This window comes from Stegodyphus dumicola, chromosome 8 (assembly GCF_044657685.1).
Source record: "Stegodyphus dumicola isolate Sdum_Otavi_A_Nest chromosome 8, ASM4465768v1".
NCBI lineage: Eukaryota > Metazoa > Arthropoda > Arachnida > Araneae > Eresidae > Stegodyphus > Stegodyphus dumicola.
In genome coordinates this window covers 55476996-55489702 of record NC_140775.1, presented here as the reverse complement: position 1 = coordinate 55489702, position 12707 = coordinate 55476996, and the positions used below count along the sequence as shown (strand labels likewise).

Sequence of the window (12707 nt, the reverse complement as noted above, 5' to 3'; positions counted from 1 at the left end):
ATTCATAAATCGTTTCAGATGAACATACACTTGTTCGTGGTGATTAGAGAACCTTTCTTCTAGTAATGAAAAGGCTAATTTATAATTAGAGTCAACTATGGATATTGACTGAACAATACGATTAGCATCTCCTCTTAGCGCAGATTTTAAGTACTGTAATTTGACCACATCTGTTAAATAAGGATTTGAATCAACACTGGCTAAAAAATATCTTTAAGTGAAAGCTACTCGTGTAAGTTACCCGAAAACGTTGGCAAAATAATTTTGGATAATTTAACATTGACCTAAGCATTCGTGAAAACCAAAGGTTCCTATTCAATTTCTTTGGAAAGCTTAGCTAATTTACGATTTAATTCGACTTCTACATCTAAGACAATATCGTCAATCTCTTCTTTCTCTTTTACATAAGCATCAATACAATCAAAAGTCTTTAATCCGGACTAGTCAGGACTTCAGCGATTCCAGATTATCGGTTTTCCTGAATTATAGATCATCAGTTTAAATCTGGTAAAATGGCATGCATAAATTATAAAATTAAAAATATAAAACCATAATTTATGAAATAAAGAGCAATTATGATCTAAAGGGTATCAAAATTTACAAAAAAATCTTAATATTTATTTGTTTACTTTATTAAACATTTCTTTCAACCCGCGCATGCGTAAAGCATACATTATGCATAGAAATTAGAAAATTGCAACCAGAAAACTATTTGATGTGTATTTGTGATATTTATAATGACGAGGAATTTGATTTAAATCATATCAAAGAGGGAGCAAATCGAGATGAAATACTACATTTAATAAGGAATTATAAGCCGATTAAAATAAAAACATCTGTCATGAAGATGAGGATAGTGCTGAGAGATCAATTTCCAGTTCATTGCACGCCGTGACGTCCCCCCTTCCCCGCAGAGCAGTTTGAAATTGATAAACAGATTTTGGAATGGTTAGAGAAACAAAGGATATGCCTTTATCCATTTTTTGCAGCAATTCCACTTTTTGTTTGATGGACATCGAAACATGCTTTCCCTTTGTAGATTCTTTGCAGCTCCAGTATCGGAAATTGTGTTTGACATAATCGAAAGTTCCAACTTACTTTTATTAAATTGCTCTAATAGTCTAAAAGAAAATAATAAGCCGTATCCAATTAGAAGATTAAGGAACAACACAATCTGCAACATTAACTGAAATAGATTATTTTAGCTTAGCTTATACTGTCCGTTATACATTAAACGCGCATGCGTAAACGTGTTATGCATATGCGTAAACACATGCGCGGAAAATTTGTAGCTTTGAGGTCCGGATTATAGATCATTCCGGATTATGGATGTCCGGATTAAAGACTTTTGACTGCACTTTCTTCAATACATAACCCGAACAAAGAATCGAAATTGGAATTTATCTTTGTCTCGAACACTTTAAACTTATTCTTCAGCACTTCCAAATCACTTCTTTGGATATTTTTGTCGGCAACGTTTTGTTTTAACTTTGTTTTCAATGTATGTTTTCTCGCTGATATCTCCTTTAGTGACCTTTTAATTACCAAAAGTCAATAAACAAATAAAGAGCTTCAGAAAGAGAGATGGTACTTACTTTTTTGTTTCTACAGAACTTCAATCTGAAAGTATCCTATGTAATTCTTCATTTCACAAAACCGAAAGTAATATCACAGTCTCATAAACTTCATTAGCTGTTCCGGCTCTGACCGCCTAAACAATTAATTAAACAACGTTGAACAATTTAATTAATTGTAACAAATTGCCTCAGGCTCTTTTATAAGTATTAGTTTATGTTTTATAAAAATTTAGCAAATTTTTGATTAAGAAACATATTTTTAAGGCAAGCAGTGTAATTAATAAAACATTTGTATTTTAAGTGTGCAAGACAGTCTGTCTGAAATTGTAGCTTTTAAATACTTTTAGTCCAAAGTAGCATTAGCCCAAACATCTAATGATTGTCTGTAAATGAAAAAAATTGCCCGTTTGGACCTAATTTTTATCCTATAAAATCTGAGATTGTTTTCATTATTTATTTGAGGGGTACTGAACCCAAGGTTTGCATAACTTTTCAACCACAAGGTTTGTGCTTACATTATTTTCTTATTTTTTATAGCCCACCAGCGGCCGAGCGGTAAAATCGCTGAACACTGGTAGTTCGGTCCGAGGTTCGAATCCCGCGAACGGGCTGGCTGCATGGGCGTTTTCGTGGTTTTCCCCATGTGTAACGTGTATACGAGCCAGTTTCCCTTAGAAAGTCCTCCACGAAAGGCATCCCTCCCCTTAGGCAGATAGCCCTAATGTGCTTTGCCGTATTCTCAATACACACACACACTTATTTTTTATAAAAAGTTTTAGAAAAGTATTTAAAATAAATGGATCTTATATCGAGTTAAAGAAAGTGCTTACAGATTGTATTTTTTAAATAAGCTAATTATCTTTAAGATAAATGCTATTATTTTTTTATGATGACAATAATAGGAAAATAAGGGGAATAAAGTCTCCTGAATATTTCTTTTTGCAGAGTTATTTATATTAAAATAAATTTCATAATCCTTAATTTTATTTGCATGAATTTCACATATTTCATAAAAAAAAGAGATGCATATTTGTATCCTATAAAATAATTTGTTAAAATTCTACAGGATATTTGAGTGGGCTTCCCAGACACTGTTATTTCATAAAATAACAAGCAAATATTTATATTGTATACATCAATGCCTTTAAAGATTACGTTATTTCATGTAATTGTAAGATACCTGTTTAAGTATTTATTCCATGCTAAAAGAAATTATTTGTAAATTAGGTGATATTAATTTCTTTAAAAGTAATTCATGGGTTCAGTGCAAATTGCATTTTATTTTATAGAAGAAATTTTGTTTCACAAACTTTTTGCATACGCAAAGCTTTCGGTCGAAGGCTTCTTAGTAATTTTCGGTTTCGGCACGAAAATCGCCTACAGGTCGGCAGATAGTGTGGCTGGATACGAGGTTTTTATTTATGAACCTCGCGCTGTAACATCTTTCTCTATTGATTGCTATTTCCCTACTGCCAGTTGCCGCATTCATTCGAAACCATTTCGTATTTATCAAAATCTGACAAGAATATTCTGTGTGTCGTGATTTGGAAAGCCATCTTTCAATACGAAATAATCCGTAGATACACCTAGAAGATTAAAGGTGCCATTTAGTTGTTGAGTTATCGATGAAATGGTTTCCTTTCATGGTTCTTGGACTATAGTTTAAGCCTAATTTTCTATCACGAATGAGGCCCACCAGCGGCTGAGCGGTGAAGTCGCCGAACGCTGGTAGTCGGTCCGAGGTTCGAATCCCAGGAACGGGCTGGGCATTTTCGTGGTTTTCCCCATGTGTAACGTGTATACGAGCCAGTTTCCCTTAGAAAGTGCTCCACAAAGGCACAGGCAGATAGCCCTTGAGGCTTTGTCATAATCACACACAATCATGAATGATGCCTTTTCTTTGTCAAAATTTTATTGCAAATTTTTCATCTCTGGCAATTTCTAAATAGATAGATTCGATGCACTTTTAAAAAGTTTAAAAAGTATACCAGTATTTCAGTGGTAAATTAAAATTTAGAGCTATCTAAATTTATGTGCAGTCATAATTCACTTGCATTTAAAAGTATCTAAATTTATGTGATGTCAATTTATGATTTAAATGGATGTGTGTGCCAGGTTTGGTGCTTTTATGCATGTACTGTCACTGTGGTTTATTATGGTCTCGGTAATAAAATTGTACCTATTTTTGTTTATTATAGGAATGCGAAGCGCCCAAGAAGAGGATGTGAGCAAACAAGCCCTGTGGATGTGGAGGCTGAGAGGTAAGATACCAATTTTTTCTCTTGGCTTCTTTTTTTTGTTATTGTTGCTTCTTTGTCTTTGAGTATGGTAGTAAAGTCATGCTGCGATAATGATGTTAATGTCACACTGCGACTTTTGTATAACTTCACAAAGTGACATAAATTTAATTGCTTTAAAGCAGCGGTTCTCAACCTTTTGACTAACACATACCATCTAAACAAAAATTTAAAAACCTTAGTACAACCAGTATAATTATTGTACATTTTATAATACTTATTCAGTTTCTCAATATAAATAGAAAAAATAAACGTTTTGCCATTTGCACAAGCTATTGGCTATCTGTATTAAATAGGCACACATAAAAAATATTAATTAAGAATTGGTTACCATTTTAATTATCAAAATTTAAGTTATATACTTAAATTTAGTGTAAAATTTGGGCCTGTTTAAGAGAGATCAATTTCTTTGTCTGGCCTTATTTCACTTAGCTTTAAGTGTGATCCACTTTTAATTTTATTCTGTATTTATTTTTCAAATAAGACATGGAAGAAAATCCTTGTTCACACAAATAGGTTGTGCGAAAAGGCAATAAAAATTTAGCTTTATTTGAAATGCCTTTAAATTCTTTTTTTCGGTGTAGCCAAAAGTTATTATTTATGAAATCTTCAGTGGAAGTGCAATCACAGGAATTTTCTAACAATTGTTCTTTTTTTCTTCATAGAATTTTTGAACTTTGTTTCTTTGCCTACTACCTATTTTTTATCTTGTGTACCACCTGTTGAGAATTGCTGCTTTAAAGATCTGTGTGGGTGTCGCACAGTGTTACATTAGTTTAATCAGTATAATGTCGCAATAGCAGTATTTCAGACATCTCCTCCAGTAAAACTGATAACAGCAGAAAAGCGTTTTATTGATCCAGTAAGAAGTTACTCTTCCAGTTATTAAAATCTTACTGGAATCTTTGGAATTTTTTAATTATTGAATATAGTCATCACAATCATATCAGATTTCCTCAGTGATTGTTATATCTCATTGTATTGAAATTATATAACAGATGCGTTTATGATTAATTTACATTTTTATGTAAAACTTTGCTCTCATAAATTGCTATAAAACTATATGCTCATAGTTTTTGTGTATCACTTTTGTGTACTTGCGTGTATTGCTATAAAACATATGCTAATAGTTTTTGTGCAAATAAAACTTACATTTCTTCATTCAAATATTTAGTATAGCCAATAACTACAGTGAGCATAGTTATGTGAATGAAATTAAGCATATAAAACAATTTGTTTTCCAATAAATGTAAGAAAGTTTTAAATAGCAAATTTTCTAGTGTATAAGACGCACTTTTTTTCTTTGAAAATAAGTCGGGGAAAAAAAGGAGGTGCATCTTGTATGTCGATACTCAGTTTTTGATTGCATTAATTTCTGGAAATTTCCTCTTTTTTTGGAGTTATGTGATTTTTTTCTTGTTTCCTTGCGATGTGTGGGAATATTACAGTTACGGAGAGCTTAGTAAATGTGCATCTGGCATGAAAACTGCAATTTTTGTGAACGACTTTTAAGTGTGGGAAATTTCAACTGTTTGGTGTTTCTTAAGTTTGTTGGCAAATTATGGTTCAAAAACAACGTTGAAATTGCTGTAACAAAGCATGCAAGCTGGATGCAGGCTTCAAATTTTGAGGTTACACCATCAAGAAGAAGGGGAAGGCCTAACATTTGGAAAGTTTGTGAATGGGTCAAAGCATCTTGGGATGCTGTGAAAACAGAGGCAGAGGTTAAATCATGTATGAAGTGTGGCATTATTAATACACTGGATGGTACAGAGGACAATCTGTTGTATGAGGACTCGAATGCTGATTTAGGAGAGGTTTCAAGTGACTTTTCATTTAGCTATGGTGATGAGTGTTTAGGTTTTGATGAAGAAAATTAAAAGCTCTTCCCCAGATGAATTGTGGGTATAAAGTATTACTTTGTATTTATATTCAAAATACTGTAAATTCATTATAATGAAATGTGTATAAAAAAAGGGGGATGTGCCTTATGCGCCTGCAAATACGGTAATAAAGATATAAAAATATCCATTCACTTAAGAGAAACTTAAATTCATTTCCTGCAAAAATTTTAAAAGATCCTTTTAATATATTTAATGCAGCCTTTTCTTAATTAATAAGAAGTTAATATTGTTAATAACATATTTTATTTATATCGGCAATTCTGTCAATGTATACATGTTTTTCGAATGGCCTTTCATCGAATTTTACAAAATATGACTCGTATTCATAATATAAGTTTACAATGTCTCCTTCAGCCTCATGAAATTAAACAAAATATGCATTATTATTATAAAAAATTATAATGCTATTATATGCATTGAGATGAGCAGTGACTGGCAAGAGTTTTAAAGCTATTTATTAAATTTTAAATTACTTTAAAATTGAAAGAAAGCTCCAAATTTTTAAATAGGTACTAAACATTTTGATGATTGTTTGATTTACTATTTTGAAGCTTTATTATTTATCATTTATACTTTTATTATTTTTGAAACTCAGACGCTTCCAAACATATGAATTTATAATACTTACAATTCAGTAAAAACAAATACAAACTTAAAATTTTAGATTCTAAGCTTTCAAGACAGCTTCTGTACACAAAAGTACTCGCTGTTATACACTCATGTCCATAAATTAAGGATAATGCAAAATCAGGCAAAGGAAAAGTTAGAAGCAAAACAAATTTGACTTATTTGTAAAGCTTATTTATTAAACAAAAGGTAAAGAGCAAAAACAGATGCTATATGTTTGATATTATTAAAAAAATTAGCGATTTTTTTTCTCCCTGGAGCAAATTACCAAAAAAAAAAAAAAAAAAAAAAAAAAAAAACTTATTTACAAAAAACCAATATTACATGGTTGGTTTGATTGTTAATACATTGTATGTCTCCCAGACGATGCAATACAGTCCGTACAACGCCTAGGCATCTGAGTATCAAATTATCGATCTGATCTTGGGGGATATTACATCACTCAAAAAGCAATGCACTCCGAAGTTCCGGTAGACATGTAGAAGGAGGTTGACGGGCTGCAACTCGTCGGCCAAGCATGTCCCACACGTGTTCTACTGGTTCAAGTCTGGTGAGAATGCTGGCCAGTCTGTACGGGTGATATCCTCCGATTGAAGGCATTCGCTTACGATATTTGCACGGTGAGGACTGGCGTTGTCATCCATAAACAAATTGTGTGCCCATGGCACCCCGAAACAAATGTACATGTTGTTCCAGAATGACGTCCCGATAGATATGGCTTGTCATGATTCCAATTTGAACATGAAGGTCAGTTCTGGAACCCAGAATAATTCCACCCCAAACGAGCACTCCTACACCACCGTAACGGTGTCGTTCAATGATGCTTTCTTGGTGGTAACGAGTACCTGGAGCTCTCCATATGAAAGTCCGGCGAGAATCAGACTGCAAGCTAAACCTGGACTCGTCGGAAAACATCACACAAGCCCACTGTTGCGGTGTCCACAGTGCATGCTCTCTACTCCAGGCTAACCGCAGGCGACAGTGAGTTGCAGTAAGTGGAACGCATCTGACAGGTCTACGAACATATAAACCAATCTGCCCTAAGCGTCTGTACACGGTCTGCCTTGAAATTGTCGTACCAGTGGCTGAAGAGAGCTGACGAGGCAGGTCTCAGGCTGTGCTCCACCTGTTTGTTTTGGCAGTAACTGCCAAATACCGGTCCTTATTCGGCGCTGTAACTCTGGGGCGACCTGTGCTGTAACGTCTACTCACATTACCATCATCTGGGAATCGTTGCCAAAGCCTGGAGATGACACTCTGGGCAATTCCAAGTTTGTCTGATACTTCCAGTTGGGTACGCCCACATTCCAGACGGCCGATAATTCTACCACGTAAAAAATCATCCAAATGCGTCCTTTGTCGGTTATTGCACTGAAATGCTTATAAAGCCCCTGCGAACTATTTGGTTATTGCACTGAAATGCTTATAAAGTGCCTGCGAACAATTTTACTTCTTTGCCTGTATTCGTTATATATCACTTTCTTACATTCTCGTCATTGTGAAGTACCATCGGTGTCATCTGGTTATTTCCTAAAATTTGCATATGATTTTTGAAGATGTGTGTAGTGATGTTACAGGTGATATTTTAGTATATTTTAGAGTTCGATTTCCGCGTGAGTCCGAATTATCCTTAATTTATGGACATGAGTGTAGTAGCAACTTTGTTGCAGCATATTTTGGGTGCCCCCATGCTGCACAGACACTATACATTTACCACCCACCAACCTTTTTGAGATTAACTGTTATAGTAGCACCTTTCTTTTCAATTGTTGCAGGGAGATGAGTTTGCACTATCTCTAAAAAATACATTAAATGGAAAATTTACTTGTGAATTTTTAATTATAATTACTGCATATTTAAACAGAAAGTCAATTAATTAAAAACCATAACATTTTTGCGATGCAACTATCACACGGAGGACGAGATCACACGGATAGATAACAAACTAAGTAACAATACATCATAAAAATTAAATAGCAGAACAAATGAGGATTAAACATCATTTTAAGAATAAAAAAAAGTTAGACATTTTAAATAACATTTTAAACATTTGCGATCAGATAAAACTGCTATTTTATGTTGTCTTCTAATTCATTTAAAGTCTTCTTGACATAACAGGTTCATACACTAAATATATTACTCTTCCTTCATGCATTGGGATATCTTTCCAGATGCTAATATCTACCTGCTTTATTTCTTCTGGGATGGTCACATATGCATTTAGTAGCACTATGCACTATTCATGGAAGTCTGGTCTTATTTTATTCGATTTTTTGAATAATTAAGATTTGACTCAGGCTGAGAGCTACGGGTGCTGGGTGTGACTTAATTTGGCAGATTTCATATTATACGTAATGTAAATTATCAAGATATTTTGTAAATGATGATGTACATAAAAATATATTTATAAATGTTGACTTATGTAAAATAACCTATGATAACTTCAGGGATTTAAATGCCCCCCTTTTTTTTTCACTTACCCAACTGTACTCTTCGGCTAGCGTGTCCGACATCACTTCAAAATATTTGTTACGATTACTATTAATATGTTTACGTTAGTCTCCTTTAACATTAATATGTTTCAATTCATTGACCTAAATAAATAAATATATAAATAAAAATTGACTTTAATCTATAAATGCATAACCAATAAGATTTCTTATTCTATCATTTAAGAAAATTATTTCAACTTCACAGAACACTCAAGAAATCTAACTTTCCTCAAAATAAAATGCAAATGTAATGGAAACTTATTTATAAAATCATAACGTTTTCATTGCTTTGAGTTCCATATTTGTATTTTAGTACATTTTATGCAGTTAGTTTTTATATAAAGAAAATAAGATAATACTGAAATAGAAAATTTCATTTAAGCAAAAACGTAACAGAAATTACTTTATAAAATGAAAATGTGTGCAAAAAGTAAACAAAATAAAATAAAAAAAAAAAAAACTATTAGGATTAATGTAAAATATTATTTTACAATACCACAGGAGCTATGTTGTTGAGAAACATTCTCTCTAAAAATTGAAGTTCTAATTCAGTTTTTAATTGGAATATATTTAATTCTGAATTTTTCGGTTGATTGCACAGTTAGGAGTTTTCAGCAACTCCACCTTTTCTTGCAATATTTGTAATCTACTTGATAAAGAATTTAAATTTTTTAAGATTAGATGTTGAAGTTCTGCGGAAGAGAAAAGGTCAGGGTATTACATATTTAATTCAGAAGTCAAACAACAAAAATCAGCGTTATATTTACAAAATTTTCACAGTAAACAGTCACTGTGAAAATTTTGTAAATATAACGCTGATTTTTGTTGTTTGACTTCTGAATTAGTATTTATTCGGCGTGTTATTGTGTCTTTATTACATAATTATTCTAAAAACCTGAAAACAGAACACTTTTAAAAAATTGACTATTGGCAAATTCAGAAAGTTACTGTTAAAAAATTTCCAGCTGCGGTAAGATAGATTTCCCACAAAGCAGGTTTAGGATTTGCTAGATTTGGCAAGAAATCACCCATTTGGCAACATCTTTCAGCGAAATTGGCAATATGCCGTAGACGGATGGAGAACCATTTAGAACGAGTTCTTACTGGTTTGACTTAGAATGTTCTCGAATGCATGCTAAAAGCTATATAAACCCTGCCTGTATGCGGAGTAGCAGTAGTATCTCGAGTCTATCGAGTTGATTTTCAGTCTAGTATTGAGTTGATTGGGGAGTGCGTAGAGAGAGTCTCTTAATGTATCGCGAGTTAGTGCATCATCGAGTCTTATCTTGGAGTGTGTTGAGCTCCAAGAACGATTGAACTGAGTCAGAAGCTGTATTCTAGTGCTTATTGTGGAGTGCATCGCGAGTTGTAGCGTCGAGAACCTCGACAGTACGTCGAGTTCTGTGAAGACTGAACCTAGTCGGGAGCTGTACTCTAGCACTTTGCTGTGAAGCTGTCTTCACTGTTATAGCCTAAAGGCTCTGTTGCTGATTGTTTCAATGTGCTTGTCGCAGTTTTTGGACGACTGTAAACATGTTTTTGGAGATGTCCTGAATAATACTGGCAAATACATTGTGTGTTTATTAAGTGTCATCGTTAATCACTCCAAATTGCATGAACCTGTACAGGAATGCAACAGTACGAAACCTTTATTGGGTCTTTCTGATGAGCCTGCTTTTGGAGTATTAGTCCTCAGATTTGCAGTGAGGACTAGCTAAAACAGATGCAGAAAATTCTGGTTGAAAATATTTTCCTTGTGTGCACTCTGGTAGCAATGGCAAGCACAGCTCTGCTAGCTTTTTTACTATAGTACTTTTTTACTGTTTTTTACTTGTTTACTTTTTTTACTCATCTGAAGAATTGGAGAATTTAAATCGCTGGTGTTTTTTTTTTTTTTTTTTTGTTTCCGCACCAAATTCTGCACTTTTCGATGTCTGAAAGCTTCACAGCCAACTTTAACTTTTCTATGCCTTTTTCACTGAAAATTTTAAATTTCCGTTATCACTCATAAACAATAATTTAACATAAAGCAAAAAGAATGAATTAAATAATCGTTTAATGTTAGATTAAACATCTAAATGTTCTAGCAGCATTTATTTGCTCATGTATAATTATCGAAATATTTGATGTAAAATTAAATTAACAGTCATGGCTACATTATTTTATAAAATTCTGCAAATTTCAGATATTTTGCAACAATTTATTCAATAAATAAATCAAATAGAATTTTTATGGTTTCTAATTGTAGGATTATACTATTTCATTATTTTTCCACTGCAAAATTAAGGTGACCGAATAGATTTTGAGAGCATCAAATTTGTATAAAAAAAATGCAGTTAAATGTTAAAGCAAATATATATTATATCCTGATATGATTGTTAATTTTTGAATTTTTTAATACATGCATTCCTATTTTTAAACAACTAGTCTGGTAATTAAAATAATGTTAAGATTCAAAAACCAAACTACCAACTCGTACTAATAATTTATGGATAAAAGTACTAAAAATGGAGATGTTACTATATTTTAAAAATATTTTGGTACTGATGTCATTCATAACAGCATTTTCCATGTTCTATTCAGCTTTCTAAATTATACAGTGAGAAAAATGAGCAACAAGAACACATAATTATAGAAAATATCATACTTGTCGATGCAAAAATTTAGAGAACCCGGTGAAATTGCCAAAGTTCTCAATAATCTGGGGCTTGATGTGATGCAATCATTTTGTTCAGTTTGATTCATTTTTTCATATTACATATGTCATTTATCCATATCAGCCCAAAACCAAGAATTTGGCACCGTTTGTACACCTTCATCAAATTCAGCAATGTAAAAGAAACTCTTGAAAAGCTAAAATAATTATTTTAGGTATTTTAGGTAAATTTAAAATAGATCAAGTCTTAAAATAAATAAAAAAGCACTATTTCATTCAAAATATTTCAGGTTCAAAGCATAAGTTTAGAGAAGAACAATTTACAAATAGATTTGAGTTTTAATACAATTTATTCCTGTGTTCTTATTAAATACGCATTACTGTTCTTTTTTAATCGATACAGATTTAAGTTTTGGTAGAGGGATAATTTTTTTTTTACTTTGGTGTAATAAAGGCGTTTCTTCGAAAACATAAATTGGAAGAAATATTCTTGATGAATACTTACAAAATAATCTCTCTCTCTCTTTATTTATTTATTTATTTATTTTTAAATCTTAAATGATCATAAACAGCGTTTTTGTTAAAAATGCTATCTGTAAAATTTTCTTTAGTAAACACCAGCAAAATGGAAACTGCCCTAACATAATTAGAATTTTATTTATTTTATTAATGTATGTATAATGATGTATCTAAGTATGAAATCAATTAAAAATCAGCTTGCCATTTAAAAAAAAGCCTTGCTTTTATCAATTAACCCAAGTACATTTAGAAACAAATTTAATTGGTTTAATTATTCAGAGACTACTTTTAAGGAATGACTATATAGAAAATATTTCATATGAAATAAAGTTGCAACACTTAACTAATAGGATCACGTTCATTATTCTTTGCAGAACTTTATTGACTTAGCTAATTTTATCTGCATATACATGTTTATGAATTAAATGTATATTCAACTGAGTAAAAGGAAATAATTATTTAATTTAAATTTTGTATATTTTGCTCTTTAAACAACCTGTTATTAGTAGTATATTCTGAGGCAGGAAAGTGATGTTCTATTTTTATTGCATTGCATGATTATTTTCGTGTTATTTAAAAAAAACATTAGCAAGCCTTGTGAAAACATAATCGAGTATATTTAGTTATCAATTAAA

At 32.1% G+C, this 12707-nt stretch overlaps 1 long non-coding RNA gene across 8 annotated transcripts in view; it reads right to left on the bottom strand.

Annotated features, from left to right (window-relative positions):
* The window catches only part of LOC146995853 (uncharacterized), a 99257-nt gene that overhangs the window by 64379 nt on the left and 22171 nt on the right, over positions 1 to 12707 (bottom strand). For 7 of the 8 annotated variants that reach the window (XR_015042573.1, XR_015042574.1, XR_015042578.1 and 4 more), the window contains exon 3: positions 11545 to 11750. The exons of the other annotated variant lie outside the window; for it this stretch is intronic. This is a non-coding gene — a long non-coding RNA (uncharacterized LOC146995853). The remainder of the gene's footprint in view (positions 1 to 11544; positions 11751 to 12707) is intronic. 8 annotated transcript variants of the gene reach the window in all.